We start from the raw sequence: 10,409 nt of genomic DNA, 5'->3' as shown, positions 1-10,409 counted from the left end.
CAGGCTTGGATCGTAACCCCGACAGGGTGGCGGCGACACTGGGCAGAAGGGTCCTACCACTTAGAGCCTGAGAGCGTGTGGCCACCACCAGAGCAAGTGTCCAACCCACGGCATCCCTACAGCAAAGCCAGGGCCTGAGAAGGAGGCCTGGGACTTACAAGGAACAGACTGTGAACTGCCCTGACATTCCAGAGACACTGTTTGTGATGTTCCCTGCCACAGAGCGGGTTGATGTGTTTCCTTTAACCTTTCCCATTTTTCCTTATTCTTTTTCAAATTAATTGTTGATTAAATAACTTGCATGTGTTTTAACTTGTATGTAATGGTCAGTGGGTCAGAGAAGTGCCCAGTGCAGAGAGAGTACCCGGGAGTGGGGACACCCTAGCCCCTATCCTAGGTGACCGCAGCAGGGTTGGGGGTCGAGCCCCCCAGGAATCCTGGGCCCAGCCTTGTTGGGGTTACGAGGACTCTACCAGACAGGAGAGTGGAAGGGGAGTCCTCAAGGGCAGGGAGGCCACTGGGTAAAGGAAGTGGGAGCGAGGACTCAGATCCTTTCGCTAGCCCACTTCACCGGGGTAGTGCAGAAGCCAGGAAAGTTCTCCACAATAGCGGGACTATTTCCCTGGCTTACAATTGCATGGAGGTTGCCTGAGGTGAATGATGAATTTCCTCACTGGTTTAACCTGGCTACTTATCTGATTAATACTAATGACTTACGTCCAGGTTACTATTGTAAAGGGCGTTTGGGTAGCTAGCCCTTTTGTGACACTTCCCTGAATTCTATTCATTTGACACCTTTGCAGTGTTACACTTAAACCATACAGTATAGAAGAAAAACTAATTGCATCACCAGCATCATGTGCCTACCAAAATACAGTACTGTATGTTAGGGCACTGATTCTCCTCCCTTTCTACACTGGGACCTCTCTACAACCTCTCTCGTCTAGCTGGCATCCCCCTTCCTCTTAGCAATATTGGAAAGGGCAGGGTGGTTGCAAACCCTGACCACGGTTTGCAGCCTTAGTTGAGAATCTATTAGAGTGTTGTTAGGATTGTGCAGCGTATATATGGGGCAGGTAGTCAGGACTCCTGGGTTCTCTTCCTGACTTTACTACCGGCTCAACTTACATGTGCCTCAAAATTTCCAGATCAATAAAATGAGGATAATAATTCCTCCCTTATATGGGGTGGCAAGAGTTTTCCAAAGGATCCCAACACGTGTCAGAGCAGAGGTTGGGCCTGGGAACCTATTCGCGACAGAAATTCCTATGTCATTTACTTGTAGCGGAGTGTGGTATTTCCAGTTGCAGTTGCAATGGGAAGGCTAGTAGGGAAGCAGCAAGATCACTTCCTTACCTGTCTCCCCTGATGCAGGCAGGCAAGTGTGACCTTTTCTCTGGGGTCCAGGCCTCAGGCTGTGAATCACCTTGTTTCCCCCCCCAGGGTGACCAAATGTCCCGCTGTAATAGGGACAGTCCCTATATTTGGGGCTTTGTCTTATATGGACATCTATTACCCCCCATCCCTTGGCCCGATTTTTCAGTCACCCTATGAGAGAAAGACAGACAGACAGACAGACTTGCTTGTGCTTAACTGGGTGCGAGCTCCCTGACTCCACCAGTCTGCAGTGTTCGCCACCCAAACAATCTCCTCTGGGCTCTGCGAGCCCTCACTTTGTCCTGCAGGTAAGAATAGGTGCACCCAGCCCCTGAGTCCCTCCGAAAGCATCCCCCTGTAGCGCCCAGTCCTTAACCACTGCACACTCCCAGAAGGACCAGCTCAGCTGTCCCCAGAGGAATAGGGCGCGCTCCTGTTGGTTTGATTGAACCGAGATCAGCTCCACAGTAACATCACGGCACTGAGTTACATTTATGGAGAAAACAATCATAAGTTTATTATCAACGGCTAAGGTGTAAGAGCCGGTGAATCAGAACAATGGAAATGGTTAGCTATAAAACAAAATCCTAACACGCAAACCTGGGTCTACACTTAGCAGTGGTCACTCCGCTAAATATAAGGGGACCAGATGTCCTGTTTTTATAGGGACAGTCCTGGTTTTTTTGGACTTTTTCTTATATAGGCGCCTATTACCCTCACCCCTGTCCTGTTTTTTTCACAGTTACGATCTGGTCACCCTACCTATATAACAATGTAGATTTTCCCCAAAGGTGCAGTCTTTTGCAGAGCGAGCTGGTTTAGGACAAAGCAGGATGCAAGCAACCCCCTCTGCCAGTGCCAGGGGTTTTCTGCAGTGAATGAATCACAAAATGTCTCCTTGCATTATATTTATGTTCTTCAAAGTTCATTTTTTGCCCCCCCGAGACAGGACAACCCCCTGGGGTTTAGTCTTCCCACCCTCCTGTTGATTTCGTAAGTATATTGGGCTCCCATTCTGTTGGCTTACAATGCTTAATCTCCACGTGAATGGAGGCAGACAGGTGAACATACGTCCCTCTGTCTGGCAAAGCCTGTTTGTCAGCCCTGCTAGGACACAGACAAAACACATTTTTCAGCATGTAGACAGAGCCCCTGAAATATCATCTCTACCTACGTCTTGCAACGACAAGGAGGGTCAGTGTGGCACAAGCTTTTAGTAGAGACCTCATATGACCCTTCTTGGAGCAATACTGTTAAAGCAATGTGTTAGGCGTAGTGAGTTTGTCAGGCCTGACAGGAGTTGCTGTTAGAGAACAGTAAGCCTTTCGCCAGTGACCGTCACAGTAGCATGGCTCTTCGTTGCTGTCAGAGGAGTTATTAGTAGGAAAGTTAGTGTTTTGGTCAAGGTCTGCTTTATTTCCTTGTTGCACATTGGAATTGGGAGGCACCTGCATAACGTGTATCTTGACGTGCCCCGGGTGGGGTCAGTATGAGAAGCTGCACAGTGTGTGGTCTGATCTGCAAATGCCTATAGATGTTTGAGTGTTTCTTGTCCTTCTTGGTGTCTCTGCGGTAGGGAGTGCTTTGTACAATGATTCATGGACAGCAAGGCCAGAAGCCATCATCCCAGTCACTTCCTATGTAACACCCCATGGCTCCTGCATCCAGCTCGCTAACCTGTGGTTAACCTTGTTGCTGGATGGTTCTGGCTGGCAGAAGTACCACTTAGCTGTTTGCAGCAGGAGTGGGTTTCTGAGGAGTTGTCTCTGCGTGGACTTGATCCAAAAGCCATCGACATCAGTGGGCCCCACATGTCTAGAATACACTGTTGTTGGTAGCACCTGTGACATGGGAAATCAAAAGCTGTGCACTCAGGTGGATGTGGACTATTCTGCGTATTTAGAGCTAGACATGCCCTTGAAATCTGTGCGCAGAAGGGCCCCCTGGGTATGGCTTTCACACTCCTGTGCGTAAAGAAGGAGGTCACACAACACCTCTGTCTCTCCCTTTGAGGCCCCCTTGCAGAGCTCAGCTGTATTACCTATAACTCAGTCTTCCTCTGCACTAAGGAAATCTCACATAACGGGGAGAGATGTGATCACGGGAGGCCCTACCAGGCACTGGATAGGGTTAGCAGCGCCCCAGAGTCAGCGTGAAGTTTGGGGTCAGAACCATAGTCTGTTTCACAGGTGGGTTGAGGGGGGAGAAACCTCCCTGCCCTACAAGGCAGTGATCAGAGGGAATCCCTGCAAAGGAGTCCCGACAGGGGCCTGCTATGTCTTTTGCTCTTTGCACAATAAACATAAAATAAAGGAATGACACAGGCATGGTGGGGTTCCAATAACACAGCCTGCAAGCTCTAGCTACTGTACACACTGCTGCTTTGGCTGGGTTCTGGCAGCTTCTCCAACACAGAACACGGGGAGCACCACTAAAGGGCTTGCAGACCATTTAAATGGAAACCCTATTCCTGCACACTAGAGGACCTTCTCCTGCAAGGGCTTAGCAGGTGCTGAGCTTCACGTCAGTGGGTTACTCACATGCATAAAACCGATCATACACGTAAATCTTGCCGGATGTTGGGTCCCAGCTTTCTGCCGCCTTTGGAAGGGCGATCTTTCCTTTGTCTCTTTGAATGCACTACAGATTAAAATAAATACAGCAGGGTAGAGCGGAGTGCCTGAGGTGTGGCAAACCAATCAATGCTGCAGGCACAGGAAGTTACTCTGAAGCGGACAAAAACCAGAGAGGAACCTGGCTGCTTCCTCCCGTCCCGTCTGACAAGCGCCTGGTGGAGAGCATCATTCGTCAAAGGCACATTAACAGAGTAACCATAAGGAATTGGATGGTCTGTTCCACGGGCGACTGGATGGCTCACAAGCTTGGTCGTGACCAATTGAACATGTCGCCTGTAGGTGGCTGGTTCAAATCTAGGCTGGGCTGGGTGTGACTGACACTGGTAGTGGGGTAAGGTTGCTATGTGAAATAAGGGAGGTGGGTCTTGGTCTACTGAGAAAGCGGTAAGTGTTTGGTGTTTAAGGTTCAGCCCTCACTGGGCACCACCCTCTCTGTGTCTATAGTCCTGTTCCCAGTGTATTCTGGGGTGACGTATGGCTGCAGCCTGTGAACAAATGATCAGTTACAACAGGCCCATCACTTAGGAGACGAGCCCAGATTCACTTGTGTACTGGGACTAGGGACAGTACAGGGTCTAGTCTGGTTGGGGGTTAGTTTGTGCCATTGCTCCCATGCATCAGGAGTGAAGACTCACCAGGCTATAAGAACATTGGATAGTTTCTCCTCCCTCCCACAACATGGCCCTGGCCTGCCCAGGAATGCCCCTTGTGCTAGGGCTTCTTGTACCAGGGGTATTTGTGGGGCTTTACAGCCCCTTTATGTGGCCTAGCAGTGAATTGCCCCCAATGTCTGTTGGGTGGCATTTCTCCCACGGTGTGCAGAGCCAGTGCCCAGGTCAGTGCCATCCCCTTGTTACCTCTGGTAACAGAAGAATCCTGTGTTCACACTCCAGGTTTTTTACCCTTGAGAGCAGGGTTCCCTGGCATGCAGCAGCTGGAATTCCTTTGACAATGGAATGGTCCCCTGGTGGCCCCCAGCTCATGGGAGGGGAGCGGCAATGTGTGGCAAGTTAAGACTAGGTTAGGGTGATGCATGCAGAGGGGGTGGAAGGAAGGAGTGCAGAGAAGTATGGCAAAGCAGAGAAACTACGGGAGGATGTAAGAAAGGGTTTGTGACAGCAGGCCACCCCCAGCTTTAAGTGACACCTTCTAACTCCTCAGCATGTAAATGACCCCAGCGTACCCCATGCACTCACACATTGGGATGAGGGTGAGTATGCCTAAGGGATCTCTGGCACCCCGTATGCGTCCTCTCTGATCTTGACCCAGTGAGTGTAACTAAGAGCAGAATCTGATTGTGAGCCAAGTTCTTATCCTTGTTTGCACAGTCGTTGTTAACGAAGTGACCTAGTAAGAAACTCCACGCCTCCCTGTTTGAAATGAAATGCAGGCCGGTGTTGCATGGAGATAGGTGGGGGAGTGTGGCAGGTCGTTAGGAACTTTTTAAGAGCATACCAGATATTTGGCCCTTTTGGTAAGGAAGTGCTGTATCCTGGAGGGTTAACAGTTAATGGCCCTTCTTCTTCCTGGCCATCTGGGACGAGCTAGGAGCTAGGTAGCCAAGGGCAGGGGTTGCAATGATCAAGGATTCTGATCTATAGACTCATGCTGTTCCCTTTGCTGTGAAATTGACAAATTAAGAATCTCTCTCATTGTAAATTTCACCCCCAGCCCCTCAGTCTCTGTATCAGAGTTTAGCCCCTTCACCCTGGCCAGCCTAGCGATGTGGAGTGGAGATGTAGCCCCATGTATCCTCCACCATGTGGATGATGCCAGCAGAGGGCAGGATTCCTGTCGGATAAGTGTAAAATTAAAGAACTAAAGTAAGCTAAAGTTTGGTTAAGAAAATAACAGTTTCACCTTATCATTCATGGCCAGTAAGGAACAGGCCCCAATCAGCAAGTAAACGAAGGGCGTGAGCATAGCAAGTAGTGTTACGTGTAGTATGGGAAGGATGTATGGTTCCAAAAGTAACTAATAAAGTAAAAGAGCTGTAGTAATAAAATAAAGGAAAACTATCTTAAAAGAAACAAGCCCAAACCTTCCCACTGTCCTGCTGGTAAGCAACAGGTGGTGGGGAAGAAGGTAAGAAAGGAAAGGCCTTAGGAAGAAAGGAGGGTGTAAATCTTCTCGAGATTAAGACTGGAAATAAGGATGAATTGTCTCAAGTTGGTTTTTAGCTGAAGTCAGTAAAGGCAGTGACATCACTTGTTTGTTAAAGGGTATAAAAAGTAAACTCTTAAAAGGTTTCATTAGTACCTCCCTGACCATGCTGGAGCCAACCAATATGGGTCGAAGCACCCTGGGTTTAGCCCATTTGTAAGTATCTTGATCAAATGCGTATAAATGGTTTGTTACTGTTTGGATGTAGCACATTGCTTTTTAGGCATGGTTAGAGCAATTGTATAAATACCATTTTGGCCTTTGGATTTAATAAAGGAGTTTATGGTTAAATTAGTATTTGCTGGCTTCCCATATCAATATTAAGAATTTCAAACGGTATTAATCATTCCAACAATTCCCAGGCCGGGGCTGGGAGCAAGAGGGCTGTTTGCACCCCAGATGACTTGGAGGGATAGGCGTGCACCTAACCTACCCATTCAGCGGCATGTTGGCAGGCAGCTGCTGCAACAGCTGGGCTCCCCTCCTAGTGCACTCCTTTGTGCTGAGGGTCTGATCCAGCTCTCACTGAGTCAATGGGGGTTGGATCAGGCCCTGAGGATGGATCCTTCCCTGCTTTGCTGGGATTGGGGGAGGGAAGGCAGACTTAGGGAGCTCCCTATGTCCTCTCACCCATTCCCCACACCAGTGTAACAGAGGGCAGGACTGAGGTCTCAGGCTTGGTTTCCTCCCAAGTTTCATAGGCGAGGCCTGGGCTCTGCTGCTGTGACTCCTGATATGGGGGTTGTGGTTTTAAGCATAGACGTGGGAATCAGGGAGCCCAAGTTGTAATCCTGGCTGTGACGCATAACAAACAGTTTAAGATTGGGGATGAAGATTATTTTATCCCGCGGTGTTGGAAGAGTTTGTATAGTGGGGGTGCTGAAAGCCATTGAGCCACACTGTAAACCTTGTATATGATGGAAACCACTTCAAGCCGGGGTGCTACCGCATCCCCAGCACTGCTCGTTCCAGCACCCCTGATCTTATCCAAGTGATGCTGCAGAGGCCATGCGGGTAGGCAAGATGACCTGCATAGGAATTTAGCCAAGATACCAGATCAAATACCTCCAACTCTTGCAAAAAGATGAAGGAGACCTTTAAAGACGCAAATGATCCCAGCCTTGTCTTGTGCCTCATCCAAAAGACAGCTCCATAAGTACCATAGCACCATCTAGGTATGTGCTGGTGTGGTAACAGATTGTGAGCTGATCCGGAGGAAACCACCTTGTGGTTCGGGTTTGTTTGTTCGGCACTAATAATCCAAAATTCCCAAACTGTGGCCTGATGGCTCTTGGAGAGCAGGCTGACCATACTGTGTGAACTCCCAGAGATAAGTAGAACTAAAAGAGGATAAGAATACATAAATCCTTTGCTAATATTACTCTTCTATGTGAGCAATCGCTGTAGTTGCCACAAGATTATGCATAGGACAGTCTCTCCTAAGATGTTCTCTGCTCTGTGAAAAAGTTCCTCAACCCCCAATCTCAGACATCCCCAGCAATACCCACATCAGCCTGGAGATTGCTTTTTGCTAGGGTCTCATCTTGGTAGTTAGCAATGTAGGGGCATTACGTCCACCCAGTATCGGTTTGGAGGGGGGCCCTGCCCCCCTGGGACATTTTCCTCTAATATTTCTGCTGTTGATTTTAACAAACTAACTACATTTGTTTTGTTGTAGAATCCCCAAATAAAATCCAAAGGGCAGATTTAAAATAAAACCCATCTACCTTTCTCAGTTCTTATTCTTCAGGCTTTACTTTCTCCTTTGGGTCCTTTTCCTCTTTCCTGCTTCCATCTCTTTTCCTTGTTCCCCTTTCATTTTGCTGTCTCTGTTGTTCCATTCCCTTTCTTTCTTCTGAGCTGCTTTCCAGTGACCGACTTCATTTGTTCTCTCTGCACTAGAGAGCCTGATAGTATTTTAATTCTTGTTTATTATTATTTTTTTATCTTCATCCTTCCAAGCAGCTTTTCTGGCTGTTGAATCCATGAAGTTTGTTCTTCTCTCCCAAAGCCCGTGTCTGATGGGGGGAGGATTGGGACTCTGGGGGTGAAATCCTGGCTCCGGTGAATTCAGTGGCAAACCCCGAATTGAACATCAGCAGGGCCAGGATTTCACTATAGGAGCTTGGTTTTCAGAGGTGCCGAATACTCCCAATCTCAGTTGAAATCAGTGGGAATGGCAGGTGCTCAGCACCTCTGAAAATCAGGCCTTGACTCTCTTTAACTCCAAGGTGGGTTTATCTGTAACTCGGCACTCCCCAGAATGAAACCTTTGGGCAACATTTAGACCTGGTATAAGCAATTGCAACTTAAGACATGTCAGTGGAGGTGCATCCACTTACCAGCAGGTGTGAATTTGACCCTCTGTCTTTCTGTGCAGCTCTGTGGCCAATTCACCTCCCCAGCCTCTTTCCTTTCATGTCAGAGGGTCACTTTCTCTTGTATCTGTACAAGTGGGTGCAGCCGGCAGAATCATCATTCACCGGTACGTTCCTCACAGCTCATGTGCTGAGCCCTGCTGTCAGCCAGGGCCAGCACATCCACTGCTGGGTCTGTGCACTGTAGCCCTCTGCTGACAAACCGTGAGGCCCTTTGCCATGCCCCCGGGGCGTATTTATTGTGGCTCTTTGTTCCAAGCCTGTTCTCCCCTGAGTTCTGTGCCTGGCGTCTAATTCCTGAGCCGAACCAGGGCGCAGGCTGTTGCTATGACACCTTTGAGAAGTAACAAAGAGGGATAAACAAAGCGGATCAGCGAGGCAGAAGCAGTTGACACAAAGGTAGAGCCTGACTACAAAACACCTGTGAGCAGGGCAGGGCGTGGGATTGTCATGGCCAAAGCGTGCAGGAAGGAACGCATATGAGGACAGAGAGCTTGATATGAATGCTCAGTAGGAAATGCTCCATAGAAAAGGGTAAACACAGGAGGAGGGGAAGATCACGGTCAGTGTGGAAAACACACCTGAGTATCAATAAGGAGATGGTGTGGCTGAAACTCTCTTTTTCTGCAGGGCGACTAAGCAGAGAGCCAGCTCCCAGGGCACTGAATATGGTCAGACCTTGCTGTGGGGCCTTTCTCTTACAGGGCAGTTGCACAAAAGCAGGCTCATGAACTAATCCATGTTTAGGGTGGGCACTCATGAGGTTTTCCAGGTGAAGGGTGCAGGCAGGAGGGAGGCACGGACAGCATGAGCTGAACAGAGGACAGACACCAAGGAAGACAGAGAAGGGAGCTGTTTCTTGCCAATAGGGCAGGGCTCCTCCATGGTGCCTGAGCTGGGTTTGTGGCAGTGCAATTGCCTGTGTGTGCATTTGGCCACCTCTCTGCAATGTTAGCAGCCTTTTGTAAACAGAACGTCCTCAGGGACCATGCCAGCTACTTCCCCTTCCAGTGAGAAGCTGACCCCCCTGGGTAGCCCTGAATCTGCTACTGCTCGGAAAAGATGCAGCAGTATCAACTCGGGGCCTTAGGGCTATCCAAGTTCGGGGCTTGGAGGTCCTACTGATGTTGGTGAGAGCTGTATCTGCAGATCTAAGACAATACATGGTCCTGTGTGGTGCAGGGTGGTAGGCACTAATGGGAGACGAAGGGAGTGCCAATGATTAATTGTCCTGCATCACATGCACATTTAGGGTGACCAGATGTCCCAATTTTTTAGGGACAGTCCCGATTTTCGGGGACTTTGTCTTATATAGGTGCCTATTACCCCCCACCCACTATCCCGATTTTTCACACTTGCTGTCTGGTCACCCCGTGCACATCTTCAGCGTAGCATTGTTATAATGCTGACTTCCCTTCCAGGGCCCTATCCAGCAGATGGTGTGGCAGAGCTGGTTCAGCATCAGAGGAATTTCTAGTACATACCTTGCTGCTCTGTTAGGATCACAAAACTTATCTATAAGCTCTTTGGGGCAGGGGCAGGTATGCACAACAGGGCCTGATCTGTGTTTGGGAGCAGTAGGTGCTACTGAGATAGAAAAGGCCTCTTAGACCACTGAGTCCTTTCCCCTGAAAGTGCACGACACAGTCCCAAAGGCAAAAGCAACCATACTGTGCCCTTGCAGAGCACCTTTAACTCAAGCATTAGAGCACTGTGGCCAAGTGTTGTTATCCCAGGCCTACTGACGAGGAACCAAGGGCTCGCCCAAAGTACCCCAGCGACCAGTCCTACTGATGGGGAACCGGTGGCTCACCCGGGGTACCCCAGTGACCAGTCGTAGTGGCAGGGAACTGAG

The 10,409-nt window shown here is 49.1% G+C and overlaps 1 long non-coding RNA gene across 1 annotated transcript; it reads right to left on the bottom strand.

The window, feature by feature from the left end:
* Positions 1–2,085: 2,085 nt before the first annotated feature.
* Positions 2,086–8,761, bottom strand: LOC141999422 (uncharacterized). The gene is made up of 3 exons (XR_012642007.1): positions 8,519–8,761; positions 3,918–4,017; positions 2,086–3,218 (listed from the first exon to the last, which is right to left on the bottom strand). It is a non-coding gene; the product is annotated as an uncharacterized LOC141999422 (long non-coding RNA).
* Positions 8,762–10,409: the final 1,648 nt, after the last annotated feature.

Source organism: Natator depressus, chromosome 15, assembly GCF_965152275.1.
Source record: "Natator depressus isolate rNatDep1 chromosome 15, rNatDep2.hap1, whole genome shotgun sequence".
Classification (NCBI taxonomy): Eukaryota; Metazoa; Chordata; order Testudines; family Cheloniidae; genus Natator; species Natator depressus.
Note: the sequence above shows the minus strand (reverse complement) of the source record. Positions and strands in the feature narration are given on the sequence as shown.